The sequence below is a fragment of the Anguilla rostrata genome, chromosome 9 (genome assembly GCF_018555375.3).
Source record: "Anguilla rostrata isolate EN2019 chromosome 9, ASM1855537v3, whole genome shotgun sequence".
Classification (NCBI taxonomy): Eukaryota; Metazoa; Chordata; class Actinopteri; order Anguilliformes; family Anguillidae; genus Anguilla; species Anguilla rostrata.
Window position 1 is genome coordinate 38,909,223 of NC_057941.1, and position 15,120 is coordinate 38,924,342.

General features: G+C 40.5%; 1 protein-coding gene across 1 annotated transcript in view; it reads right to left on the bottom strand.

Annotated features, from left to right (window-relative positions):
* Positions 1-15,120, bottom strand: part of slc8a2a (solute carrier family 8 member 2a) — an 89,124-nt gene that overhangs the window by 26,915 nt on the left and 47,089 nt on the right. The window lies entirely within an intron of this gene.

Consider the following 15,120-nt stretch of genomic DNA (forward strand, 5'->3'; position numbering starts at 1 on the left):
AACACCAGCTCGCCATGTACATCCTCATAGTCCACACCTCCTCCATGGGCGGTGCCATCCTCACTGTAATAGGGTAGGATAACGGTGCCACAGGCACCGGAGTTGCGCAACACTGCCACCTCCAAGATTCCAGCGCTTTCACTCACATGCAGCAGTGGCTGACCGAAGGTGAAGATCCCACCATGGTCATCGTCCAGGATGGTCACTGTGGCGACTAATGGCTCCACCAGCCGGGCTTTAGGGACCACACTTCCCCTTCAGTCTCAACTATGCCCTCTGCATTTCCAACCCGCAAATTCAGCAGCTTCACAAAAAGTACTCCTCCTCCTCGAACACATCGTCATCGATGATCTCCACCTGAGACAGGTTACATCACAGTAAAAGTTACATCAGAGAAACACCTCAAATCCACACTGGGCCGGTACACACTCCACGCACACATAAACTGCATCTATACACACCCCATACACAACTCCACCATATCTGTACACTCCCCAGACACACCCTGTACACTGATACACCATTGGGATGGCAGGTATGCCATCCCGCCAAGTTACGCCTTGGCGGGGGCATGCCCCCATACCTATACAGCACCGAGAGTTTGGCACTTTTCAGGGTTCCCCACAGAAATAACCACAACAGCCACAGACACTCAGCCCTTAAAAACATTAAATTCTGTACATTCTGACCCCATTTCAACAAACAGAACTCATAAACAACTTCACATGTCCACACAATAAAGCCCCAAACTAAGGGGATTTTGCGTTTTCTCCTTCTTCTTCTCTTTCTTCTTCTCATTCTTATTTTTCCTGCCGCCTTTCCCACTAACAACATGTCTCCCCATTGGACATTTCACTGACACCAGCCAAATCTTCACCTACACGACCCAATCAAAAACGCGCATACACACGCAAAATACCGATACCTTTCTACTCTGAAACATTTGCAGGGTAAATAGCTAGTCCGCCTGTGGCCTAGTGGGCAAGGTTACAGTCTTGAGAACACGGGGTCGTAGGTTCAAGCCCAGCTTGGAACACGTTTCTTTAACCTGCTTCAACCCTCACTAATAATTGTCTACTACTTATCAATTATTGCTTTTGCACCATATCTACCTGCCGTTCACCGTTCAGTTATTAACCAGCTACAATATTGCTAAGCCATATGGATTCAACGGGAGCTAATCTGTGTTTACTGGCCTGTGATCTTTAAAACCACCGGCAGGTTTGCTAATGATATTTCACGCATTGCATAGCTATGGCATGGTGCTGCACTAACGAAGTCACAGACTGGTAAACCTCCGGTTTAAGGCTTGAATCACGACTCGCCCTCAGGCAGACCATTTCCTCTTTTATACAAACGTTTTCTTACGGTTATATTTCCTTTACCAAAACTCACTCACGGCCACCCATATGCATTTCATGACGGCAAATGTATTCCTTTTATTAAAAAGTTACACCAGTTCACCGCTGTGCCATTTCTACGAACTATATTTCTTCACTTGGCTACCGTACAAAACCTTCTTATCAGCAAACGCCACGTTTGTACATTCATGTTACCTCGCCCTGTTCTCTATCTAGCCACATAGGCTACAAACAACTACGTATGTATGTTCTGCAACTCCGCAGTCTAAACAGCTAGTCTGCCCGTGGCCTAGTGGGCAAGGTTACAGTCTTGGGAACATGGGGTCTTAGGTTCAAACCCAGCTAGGAACACGTTTCCTTAACCTGCTTCGACCCTCACTAATTATTGTCTACTACTTATCAATTATTGCTTTTGCACCATATCTACCCGCCGTTCACCGTTCAGTTATTAACCGGCTACAATATTGCTAAGCCATATGCATTATGACTTACCGTCTGTACGTTCAGTTATTAACCGGCTACAATATTGCTAAGCCATATGGATTCAACGGGGGCTCTTCTGTGCTTACTGGCCTGTGTTCTTTTTTAAAACCACCGGCAGGTTTGCTAATGATATTTCACTCACTGCATAGCTACGGCATGGTGCTGCACTAACGAAGTCACGGGCTGGTAAACCTCCGGTTGAAAGCTTGAATCCCGACTCGCCCTCAGGCAGATCATTTCCTCTTTTACACTAACATTTTCTTACGCTTACATTTGCTTTACCAAAACTCACTCACGGCCACCCATATGCATTTCATGACGCAAATGTATTCCTTTTATTAAAAAGTTACACCAGTTCACCACTGTGCCATTTCCACTAACTATATTTCTTCACTTGGCTACCGTACAAAACCTTCATATCAGCAAACGCCACGTTTCTACATTCATGTTACCTCGCCCTGTTCTCTATCTAGCCACATAGGCTACAAACAATTACTACGTCTGTACGTTCTGCAACTCCGCATTAAAACATTACATCTAAAATCATGATTCACTCATAAGTATAACTACTAGCACTGAACATGAGAAAAACACATTTGTGCGATAGATTGCACACGTTATTTAACCCTCCACTTCAACAACGAACATTAAATACAGACTGTTATATGTACCGTTTGATAAGGAAACTAAGCTCGCTCATGGTCACTTCATTTACTTCGCACTATAGTCTGTGATCATGTCAACCTTCACCTACATGCCCATTCTGCTAAAAAAAAAACATGTTGTTTCAACTACGCAATTTCATCATTTCGCCTAATTTATCTCACACTTGTTATTTTCTCATATGCAAAGCCTGCTGGGACATATGCGTCTGCTCCTATTCTCCACTTCTCAACTTTTCCGGTTCTAGCTTAACAAAACAGCAAAGAGGATTCCTACCTGCAGATAAGCCTATCAAAATGCCTTATAAACCTTACAAACACTAAAAGTGCATCTTCACGAAATAACAGACAACGGAGCAGGACAGAAGGGTACACAAGTTGCGACCTAGGCAGCTCTAATTCTACGGGCTTGCTGATTCTTTTGTCAATCAAGGCTCGTTGGATGCCCGTCAAATCCGTGAGTAGCCTACATAGCTACACCCTGCCATATTTAACCTTTTCTGATGCGTTTACAATTACGCCACCGCACCATTTGTCACAGCCACTGTTTTACATATATAGCAAACCGAAACTGCTAAACGTACACGCTCTTCAGACTGTACAAATTCACACAATGATAGCCATAATTCACAACCGTTTCTTACAGGGTCACTTCGCATTTCGCACTCTCATAATAAACGCTTTGCAAAAAGAAATGATATCTCATAAAAAACACGTTTTCAACGTACAAAAATGCCAAGTTACTCAAAAGTATTGATATCAAAATGACGCCAAGTTACGGTACTACAAACAATATAGGCTATCTTGCCTCACCGAAATTTAATAACATGTATTCCAAAGCAATGCTACCCAGTATTTCCTCAATTCTTTAAAGTCACTTGGCCCTGTGTTTTGTAACCTTACCATATTACAATGTCATGCAAACGTTGTGTCAGATCAAAGTGTCAAATATTTCGTATTGCCTCATTGAACACATGGAAATTCATGTAGAAAACTGCTGGTCAGTCACTACAGGAAGCATATTTCTCCAGAAAACATATGTTTATACTTGCTTCTGAACTGAATTTGACTAAATGTACAAGTGATTGTATATTTGCAACATACAATAAATACATGTAAAATACATATTGTACATACATACATAGAGAACTTCTTTATCCCCATGGGGACATTTCTCTCGCAGCATGTTACATTCACATTTACGAACAGACATTTATACCAAGAAACATACAATCATTCACACAACAGAAAGGCTGGCCACCATACATACATACCAATACAAATTGGACATATAGATGCCTTTTCAATCAATCATGACTGTGAGAAAGCCATCCACACATATGTTTGGCCTGTCCATGTACTGCACACTTATATACACACAGGGCCAAGTGACTTTAAAGAATTGAGGAAATACTGGGTAGCATTGCTTTGGAATACATGTTATTAAATTTCGGTGAGGCAAGATAGCCTATATTGTTTGTAGTACCGTAACTTGGCGTCATTTTGATATCAATACTTTTGAGTAACTTGGCATTTTTGTACGTTGAAAACGTGTTTTTTATGAGATATCTGTATACATCTTGCATGCACCTAAACTGCATTTCCAAATAAGCTACCCCAAACACACCCCATACACATAGACACCACATCTGTATGCACCCCAAACATACCTACACCACATCTGTACACACTCCAAACACACCACATATGCACCTACAGCACATCTGTGCACACCCCATATATACCTACATCACATGTGTACACACCCCATACACACCTAGACCTCATCTGTATGTAACCCAGGTGTAAACCAGGTCACTAAAGATTATAAATGAAAAACTAGTGAAATACTACTGAAGATGAGGGTGAGCTAAGAAGTACTTAATAATAACAGATGTTCAATTTGAAAAAAGTATCTGGTAAAATAAATAGCAATATATATGAAAGGTAATTGGTAAGATAGCCAGTATTGTTTCTTGTATCTTAGCCTAATTTTATATCAGTACTTTTAGTGGCAGGCCTAGATTTTGCAAGTGTTAATGACCTATAGACAGTGCTTTGTATGTGTGAGTAACTTGGCATTTTTGTATGTTGAAAATGTGTTTCTCTTCAGATATCATTTCTTTTGGATTTGTGTTTGTAATGAGTAACTGATAACAGTAATGCATATGAATGTAGGTTATGAGAGGTATGCATGCGCATGCATACATGCAAACACACATACATTTCAGCCAGTCCCGGATCTAGACTGCTGTGATTGGGGGAGCAGAGATTTTTTGGAGGGCAACATTTTGGACCATACAGTTTACAGGCATGCATTGCTTTGTGGTTTTTTTTAAAACTGAAGATCATTGACTCAGTCTTTTTTGTTTTGATTTTATGCACATGCTCAATTACGCGTTTTTGGCAATATCAGACTCAGAGGTTACTCAGAGGCTGTGTTAACATAGTATTCTGCATTTTTTACACAGCCAAAATGGACGGGAAAATATACTTTTCTATAAACAGAGATGGTCTTACATCTGTATTATTGATTGATCAAAAATTTACAGTCTTTCAATATCTACAATATTTGGCTCAAAATGCAAACAAACCCTTTAAGAAAATATTGTGGATTACGGTTACCCTTATCTGAACTTTTACAGTATGATCAAGGTTTACCGTTTAGCACTGGCGCTTTGCTATATTATTTTTTTTTTTTTAAACAATTGACTGTGACAAACAGTATGATGTGGCTCAGGGTTCAGCGACTTATCCCAATATTTATTATCCTTGTGTACTAACTTACCAATCATTGTTTTTAAAGTTTTATTAAATCGTTCCTCCAGTCCGTCCGTTTGCGGATAGTACACGGATGTCTGGATCAATTTAATTCCTAACAATTCGTACAGTTTGCACAGTGTGTGTGACATAAAGGAAGTGCCTTGATCAGTTAGAATCTCTTTAGGGATTCCAATTTGGGAGATTATCTAAAACAATGCTTGTGTAATACTCTTGATTGGACACAAAGTTTGCATAACATTGTAAAATGGTAAGATTACAAAACACAGGGCCAAGTGACTTGAAAGAATTGAGGAAATATTGGGTAGCATTGCTTTGGAATACATCTTATTTAATTTCGGTGAGGCAAGATAGCCTATATTGTTTGCAGTACCGTAACTTGGCGTCATTTTAGCCGTGTTTCCACCAAAAGTCCCCAGACTTTTAGTCCCAGGAACTACTTTTCAAGGAACTAAAAGGTTCCTTCAGCCCATTGTTGTCTGCGTTTCCACCGCGGTCTAAAGTCCCGCGAAGATTAGGCAAATTAGCCCACTGACATATGAAAAAGCGACGCTGTCGTTGGTCCATCTGTCCTATGATTTCTTCTGTAACCCCATACTACCACCGAAGTAGCCTACATTATTTTCTAATAACCGGGACAGCCCGGAGGGGTTTATTCCACTTATATACAACGGGTTACCAACAATGACTATATATGGTTACTTTTGTATTTATTGATTTTTATCGATTTAATCACCTGGAATTGAAATATTCTTCTGCAGCCGTTTGGGCATATTTTACCGTTGTCAAGCAAAACTGTCGTTGGTAGTTGAACTTGGACCGTTGTTATGCAACAAATAGGATATAACAGGCCAATAGTCAGATTTTAACTGTTATATATATCCTCTCAAACACATTCATTATGTTTTTATGCAAACATTCACTTTCATGTCTTGACATCCGAGGCGACAGAATGCATTCACATTTCCAATATAACTGGCAACAACAGCAGAAAACATGCACACGTTGTAAACAATTTGCTGTTTGATTACTTTCTCATCGTCAATTCCATATAGGCTAATCGCAAAATGACAAGAATAGAACGAAAACTCGGATTTGCGTGAAAATTTAAATTAGCAGTGCTCAGCCACCGTTTGCTTCGAAGTTACTGCTAGCCGAGCAGCGAAGTGTGCCCTCCAGATGCAAACCATGCACCATAAATTAGTCCATAGTCTTCCTGGTCTTTTTGTGGAATTGAAGAATGGCAGAGTAAAATTACGGCAGTCTGAAAAAGCTAAAGGGACGATTACTAGAATTAACCTGGTATTTTACCCTGACAAAAAGTGCGGAAGGTGATTTCCAGTTTGCTTTTACTGTATCACCAATGTGAATTACGCAGAACTACTGCATACCTCACATAACTGTGTCAAACGTTCTGAGTCAATTACAACGTGCTAACAAAGAAAATCCGGAAGAAAATATTCAGCAACCAAATTAATCCGTTTGAATGTTTTGGTACGTAATATGCTGTCCCAGCACGAATGCTTAGCATTTTATAAAACGAATACTAAAGCAAGAAAAGAACAGAAGAGCACACGTTATAATTCCAAGATGTTGGCAGGCTATAACCAAAACTAGGCTACTGCGCCGCATAACATACAAGTTTGATTTGAAGTTATTATGAAAATAAATCGGTTTGCGGCTGCATATTTTTAAACATGGTGGTTGAAATAAAACACTGCAAGTAGTCGACCAATCAGAAATTTTCAGCGCTTGCGCCCCACCCCAAAGGTTGGGGTGTTTTTAGAAAGTACTACCCCCCGAGCAGAAACTTTTTTGGGGGTAAAATAAAGCCCGCGGAACTAAATTTAGACCGTAGTTCCTGCGGTCGAAACACACTGAGTTCCTCAAAAGGTTCCTAGTTCCGGGGTAAAGTTCCTGCGGTGGAAACGCGGCTTTTGATATCAATACTTTTAACCCTCTGGGGTCGAGAGCTCCGCCGAGAGCTCATTACTATGTGAATTTCGCTCAGCAGGAAGTCCGCCCAAATCGCATTCACATGTTAACAACATTATAATTACTCTCCATAGAAGGAGACTAAAGGAGGGGCGATGCGAGATCCATGTGAGAAATGCCAAGTCTGCGAAAGCAGGATAGAATGTCAACGTGTCACCTAATTCACTTCCTTTGAGGTGAACATTTCGTTTAATTTTGGAAAATGGTCCGTCCGGAAGCTGACACTGATGAAGAGGGTGTCATTTCGAACAGCGAACTGATCCAGCTGAGGATCAACTTCATGCGTAAGTATATTTCTTATGATCATATTGGTAAATATGTGTACTGCATTGCAACGTATCTGTGTGTTTGTAGGAATATCCAGCAATATGCGCGTTTGTAAATTCCCACACTACGAACGATTCGAACTATTGCATCTCAAAATTATAGGCTAGGCTCTCTGCGTCTGGTTGTGTTAGAAGTATCAGGTAGACTGTATGTTTTTCGATCATATTGGTAATAAATAGCCCGTGGCGTGGCTAAGATTCTAAAACTGATGTCCTTGCACAATCGATATTAGCATACTGTAAGTAAATTCGGGAAATAGCAATATAATAACCACTTAGCTAAACAGACCTAGCCTACTTCAGATTGAAGCATTGTTATTGATGAGTTGCATGTAGTTGAGCTGGAATATCAATGTTTATTTAGTTTAGCTAATGTTGTTTTGTTGATAGCTTGCATTATTTGTAAATGTGTGCTGCATTACATTCTCTGTGTGTTTGTAGGAATATTCACTAATATGCGCGCTTGTAAATTCCCACACTACGAACGATTCTAACCATTGCTTCTCAAAATTATAGGCTGCCTCTCTGCGTCTAGTTGTGTTTGTTTGGTTCTTTGTTTGTATATGATGTAACCATGTCACATTTCCTAAGTTTTGTTTTCATTAGTTAGTGGTTTGCCCCTTTTTTGTAAAGCACATTTAATTTTCACCTGTTGAAGGAAATGTGCTATATAAATAAAGTTTGATTTGATGTCACATTTCCTAACAATTTTGTTTTTATCATATTTACAAAGATGCTGATCAGGAAACACGGCCTAGTTCACCACTAGCTAAGAGGCCACGCAAGCGTTGCAAGAGTACACCAGTCTCATCTCATCTTCCATGCGTATAGTTTGCTTCAATAAAGGTTCTGAAAATCAAAAGATGTCTTTGTTTCTGTCTTCTAAATGGCTCACTGAGTCTTTGTCTTAGTGGTGGGGAGGCATGCGGCCAGGTGTGAATAGCCTACTTAGCTGGAAGGTCGTCCTACCCAATGCATATTCATTACAGAAAGGCCATTTGCCCTCCCATTCTCACCTGATGTTGAAAAATAGTAGTCACAACACTAACTTTTAGCAATGTATTTTATATTTCTCATTGGATTTGCTAAAATATTTTGTCATCTTTTGATACCCAAGACCTTGATGAACACATTTCAGTGACCAAAAGTCTTATTCACAATTGTTCAGTGTGCTTTATTACAACATTCCTGTGCATGTTCAAAACTACTGTTTACAGTTTGTGTGTTTTTAGAGCAGTTTACAATCCACACATGATTATGACCTACTGCTGCCATATTATTGTAGCTGAGTCTGTGCTGAAAACAAAGATATGAAACACTTTGGAATCACTGTATATAAAGTTGATGAAATTTACACAAATGTCAGAGCATCGCACAATCACCAGTGTGCCTCATTTTACCCTTAGACCCCAGAGGGTTAATCCCATGAAAGTCCCTGGAACTTTTTCTCAGGCTGTCTTCAGTTCCCATCACTAAGCACTGGGCAGTTAGTATCTCCATGCCACTGGCTTGAAGAGACTTTGACAGGGGGAACATCAGCTCCAATGTCCTTAGGAAAACCTGTGCTGTGAGTACGGTTTCATACCTCAGAAGTGCCTCCACATATCCTCTGGCTTTCACTCTCACAGCAGGCTTCATTGTGTCATCTTTCTCTAGCCTTGTCATGGTGATCACCCAGTCAATGAAAAGTGCATGGCCAGGATTTCCAAAACATCCAAATACTTTCCTCAAGGATTGATCCTTGGACCACCAATGAGTTTCTCCTATTGGAGCAAGCCGTCTATGTCTCCTGTCTTCACTGACTTCCTCCCACAGATTCATACGTTTGTAGGACTCCTGGATGAAAACTGTTACATCATTTAGCAATGAGAAGAGTGATGCACTTGACACGACGACTCCAGTAGTGTCTGTTAACACAAGATTGAGCATGTGTGTAACACCATATGTGGACTTGGTTGGGAGATCCTCCAGTGAGCAATGCCGAAAACCCGTTATACTGTCCCTGCATGTTAGCAGCTCCGTCGGTTGAGTTACCAACACATTTCTTGATGTCAATGTCAACCTTTTCCAGAATTTTTTTCACCAGCTCCACAAAGTATTTTCCAGTCGATGACTTACAATCAATGACAGCTATGAGCCTCTCGTTTACGACCTCAGTACTACTGCACACTGGTCCTTGGATGTCAGATCTTGTGTTGTATCAAGTTGGACTGAAAACATCCCTGCCTCCCTTACTTCACTAACAATAGTTTTTGGGATTAAGAGATTGATTACCTCAATGATGTTCACTGTTCTTTTGGACAGCAGAATTACAAGGGACCCTCTTCCTTTACCTCCAGTCTCATGCAGCCTCTTACCATTCTTAGTGCAGTCATTGACATGTTATTGCAGGCAAATGTCATATTTACTCAGCAGCAATATCATTTCCAAAAAATTCCGATGGTCCAAGGCCATTTTTTCAAGGCTATATACGGCTTCGTGTCTATCACCCCTGTAGCTAAGGCCACGCTTACCAATTACTTTGATGACATTAATCACACGTTCCATAACTTGCCTTTTCTTTCTCACTTGCTCTCGGTGGGCTGAGATTTGTTTGTCACTCAATAGACTACTGATATCAGCAATGCTTTCCCTCAGGAAATAGGCCTCTGCACTCTTTCTGTGTAACTTGCTTCTTCCGTGCTCCTCAATTCTTTGGTGAACATGCTTCCATGCCTGCATGCCTCCTTTAACAAAAACTTTATCACTTGCAGAAGGCTTGGCAAACGCGAGACACACCGAACAGTATAGAGAGTGAGATGATTCACCGGAAGTTAACCACTTTCTATTTGTCCCATCCTTGCTGTGGAAGACTTTGGGAATGGCTATCTTGGGGTTTGTTGTGGGTGGTAAAAAATAAGTCCAAATCTTTGGACTGAGGGTGAGCAAAATAATCAAAAGGCCTCTCTGTGTCTTCCTGCAGTGCATCTCTTTCCCTATCTCTCTCCTCAGTTGCTGTTTCCCTTGTGCTGGACACTGAATCTCTCTCTCTCTATCCTCAGAATCTGCTGGTACTGAATAAGAAGAACCAATGTAATCATTACATCAACAATAACTAAATTTTCCAATAACTAACTATGAAAGAATATGAACATAGCTTGTTTAAGGAATACTATTGCCCACTTCCTATTTAAATGTTGTTGTTCTACTGTTTCATAGTCATAACATGTCCTGCTCTAGACTGTTTGCCCTGTACCTGCCAGTTCCTCTATACTAGCACTAGGCTCTTCCTGCACCTCTCCCTCTGAAGCACCAGCACTAGTAGGCCTATTATCTCCACCTTTGCATAGGAAAAAAGAGCACAACTTATTTTCCAATTGACTATAGCTTATACTTTATAATAGCAAATCGCCCACTTGACAATGATTTGACTCATATCCCCATATCTCCACCTTATAGAAAAAGAGGACAGCTTTTTACATTCATAGTATAGTTATAACAGTGAATTTCTCTCACTTTCCCTGTATTCAAATATAGCACGACTCACCCTCCCCTTTGTTGCACAAAACACATCTCAAAAGTTTTTTTTCTTCATTAGGGCCATACTACAGTACATACTACATGGGGCTTATAACCTAACATTACACTCAACATGCCAGCCTATTGAGATCTGGACTGAACAAAATTAGTTTTCTTGACATCACAGCTAGCTGGCAAGTCTCTGTGTGGAAAACATATAAAATAACCATGAACTGTGTTGAGCAAGAAATTGAATTGAATTAAGGGGTTGCCGAGTTTTGCCCAAGCTATGCTGAAACTAAAAATATGGCTTAACGCTGTGCTAGCTAGCTAACTTTCTTGCAACATGTTCTCTGGTGGGGGCTCTGAATAAGTCAGTTATTTCAGAGCACTTGGCCGCCTCCTCTTGAAGGTGCTTCCTTTTCTTCTCCCTCTCCCTTTCAGCTCCATCTTTTCTCTTTTTTGGGGGGTCTATTGTTAACAAGACGCTGCTCTAATAACTATGTGGCCTGCCTGTCCAATCTTTAGCTATTGATAGCAAGTTACTTGCGGTGTGGAGTTTGTGAACAAATCGTTAGCTTATGTGCCGTTCCGAATGTGTTTGTTGCTGCAGCAAGTAATGTTTAGTTTTTAAGTTTTGTTTCCTCGTTGTACATGTAGCGGCATGAGCTGTGATTGGTCTGCTTTTGTGGGGACATACAGACAAACCCTGTTATAGACAGTGGGTAAAAATCACAGTGCAACTCAAGATTTATTACCCCTTGTGACTGCACTGCAGGCCAAATCAGCGACCAGGCAGGCAGGTCATTGTGAATTTTCCTGAATCTCCCGATGGCCAGTCCGGGCCTGGACTGAATATAGTAATAATTATGACTGAATGTACATGACTGTGCTAATGGTTATTGTGTTTTAATGATTAATGTAAATGCTCCTTGTGTTACCATTCTCTTGTGCTCAGCTCTAAGCCATCCACTGCACTGCGTTAGTTTTAATATATGTCATGCACAGAACATATCTTGCATGTGATCTATTTTAAATACAAACTGGTCATAACATGCCATGTTGATCTTGAAAAATGCAAACCAATAGCTATTTGGTTACCCTTTATCTGTTTGATACTCTTCATGCACCATTGTGTAGCCACTAGCTTTAACTGGTTTCAAAAACCCCTCCTTTCATACACTCCATTTTGTTCCTTCATTCTCCTGGAACCGTGTACACAGCCCCATGCATCGGAGAACGTACAACACGCCTCGCATACTTGTGCGCACAATGCTAGCACACATACACACATGCATACACAACACCCACACACACGTGCACTCATATAGTTTATTGTACATCATTGTAGTGAATTGTGCTTTGCCCCTTTTGGTACTTTGTATTCAATGAACTTTATTATATTTACAAGTATTGTCTGTATTGATATTACTCTTGTGCTGAATTTAGTCAGCTGCTGCTACTCAGAAGAACTTAGTAGAATACCTTCACCTCTTAGCTGAATCATTTATATTAATTTGGTATTAGCTGAAATATGATATTACGATTTGGTTAAGATGAACTGTCAATGAATTTCATTAATTTAAGTTTCCGATTTATAGTTTGTATATTTAATTCATGAGACTGATTATTACATGCTGGCGCCACCTGTGAGGATATAGATTTATATCGTCTACATTTTGGTGCCCCACTATGAGAAGTAGCCGCATGTCCCTTACACCATCTCTCGCCGAAGCAGAGAGCAGATGTGGCCTTGTTGCATAAACAATTTTTAAATTGGTTTGAAAGTGAACAGTCATGCTTATGGTAGCTGGCTATAACAGACTAGCATACAATGTGGTCACCAAAGAATTTTTGCAATCTTTTTTTCTTGCTTTGTATGGACTCCCTGATCTTAACTGATGATTGGCTAGTAATGGAATCTTTGCATATGGTGATTAAATAAATCTCATAGGTTGAAACACTTCTTTGTCTCTGAAAACTATATAAACTCATGTATTGGACTTTATATTTTTGAAGACTGTACTTGTACCTCTTCATTTGACTGACTCTGTCATTTTTTTTATCTTTATCTTCAACACCATCACTTTTGTTAAGAAATTCCTACAGGATGTACCTGTGTATTTCCTGTCATTTTTGTAATTTCATTTTTTGTAACAATTTCCTTGTTTCATCTCTGGGGTTATAATTTTATTTATTTATTATTATTTAAATAACACCAGGCGATAATGCTTCTACTTAAACTTTAGTCTCTGGTCTCATTATCATATTTGTATTAACCACTCCCACCATACCTAGAATACTGGTCCAATGACTATCTGAAGTAAGCCTATCTTTACTAAATGATTGCTACATGTACACACCCCATACATACCTACACCACATCTGTATACACCACAAGCACACCCCATATACACCAACATCATATTTGTACACACCCCAAACACTACCCATACACACCCACACCACATCTGTAAACACCCAAAACACACCCAATACACACCTACATCAGATCTGTGTGCACCCAATACATACCTGCACTACATCTGTGCACACTCCAAAACACACCCCATACACATTGTCACCACATCTATACACACCCCATATACTCCTATACCTCTTCTGTACACACACTATACAACTGCACTTCATCTGTACACATCCTGAACACACCCAATGCACACCAACACCACATCTGTAAATACCTCAATGCACACCTATACCACATCTGTACACAACCCAAAGACACTCTGTACACACATACACCTCATCTGTACATAGCTGAAACTCACCTACACCACATCTGTGCAGACCCCAACACACCCTTTACACACCTACACCACATCTGTACACACATCTTACACACCTACTCCACCTCTGTACACACACTATACACATCTACACCACATCTGTACACACACCATACACACCTACACCACCTCTATACACACACACACCATACACACCTACATCATGTGTACACACCTACACCTCATCTATACACACACCATACACAACAGCACCTCATCTGAACACACACTATACACACCTACTCCACCTCTGTACACACACTATACACATCTACACCACATGTGTACACACCTCATACACACCTACACCACATCTGTACACACCTCGTACACACCTACACCACAAGTGTACACACCTCATACACACCTACATCACATGTGTAAACACCTTATACACACTTACACCACATCAGACCCGGCACACACCCAAACCCTAACCTACACCTAATCTGTACACACCCCGTATACACCTACACATCAACTTTACACACACCAAACACACCTAAACCTCATCTGTACACACCTTATACGTACCTACACCATGTCTGTACACTCCTGCTATTCGTGCCCCAATATTGAACCCTTTTTCAAAGTCAGCTTGATCTTTTCCCCTTCCTCTAAAGTGTGCAGAACATGACAGGGCTCTTCAATGTGGAAAGTACAAGAGGATAATTCTATTTTAGATTTTTTTTTAAAAATGCAGTTACTCATTTGTTTATTTATTATATGTTCTGATTACCTAGGTGAATCTTTTTTTTATTATGGAGGGCTGAAGGGCCTTATTTGGTTGCTGGATGACTCAATAGGTTAAGGCACCACACCGTGGTGCATGGATGAGCATCACACTCTTAGATAGAATCTGGACTGTGCCAGTGGTAACTATGACTAGTAGCCCCATTGGGTGATGCTTAATTGGCAATTGCATCACCCAGGGTACGGGAGGGTTAAGTTGGCTAGGGGTCCGCAATTCATCGCTCTCTAGCAACCCCACTGGTCAAGCAGGTACCCATAGACTGCATGCAAATCCGCATATGAGATATTTTTCTCTGATTAAACGTGATGTCAGCTTGGCTGTGGTGTGAAAAGAAGTAGGTTGGTGACACTTTGTGCTATGGAGGATAGCCACAGATGACTTCACTTCCCCAAAAAGTTAATTGGATATTCCGAATTAGGGTGGTAATCGGACATAATCAGCCACGCACTG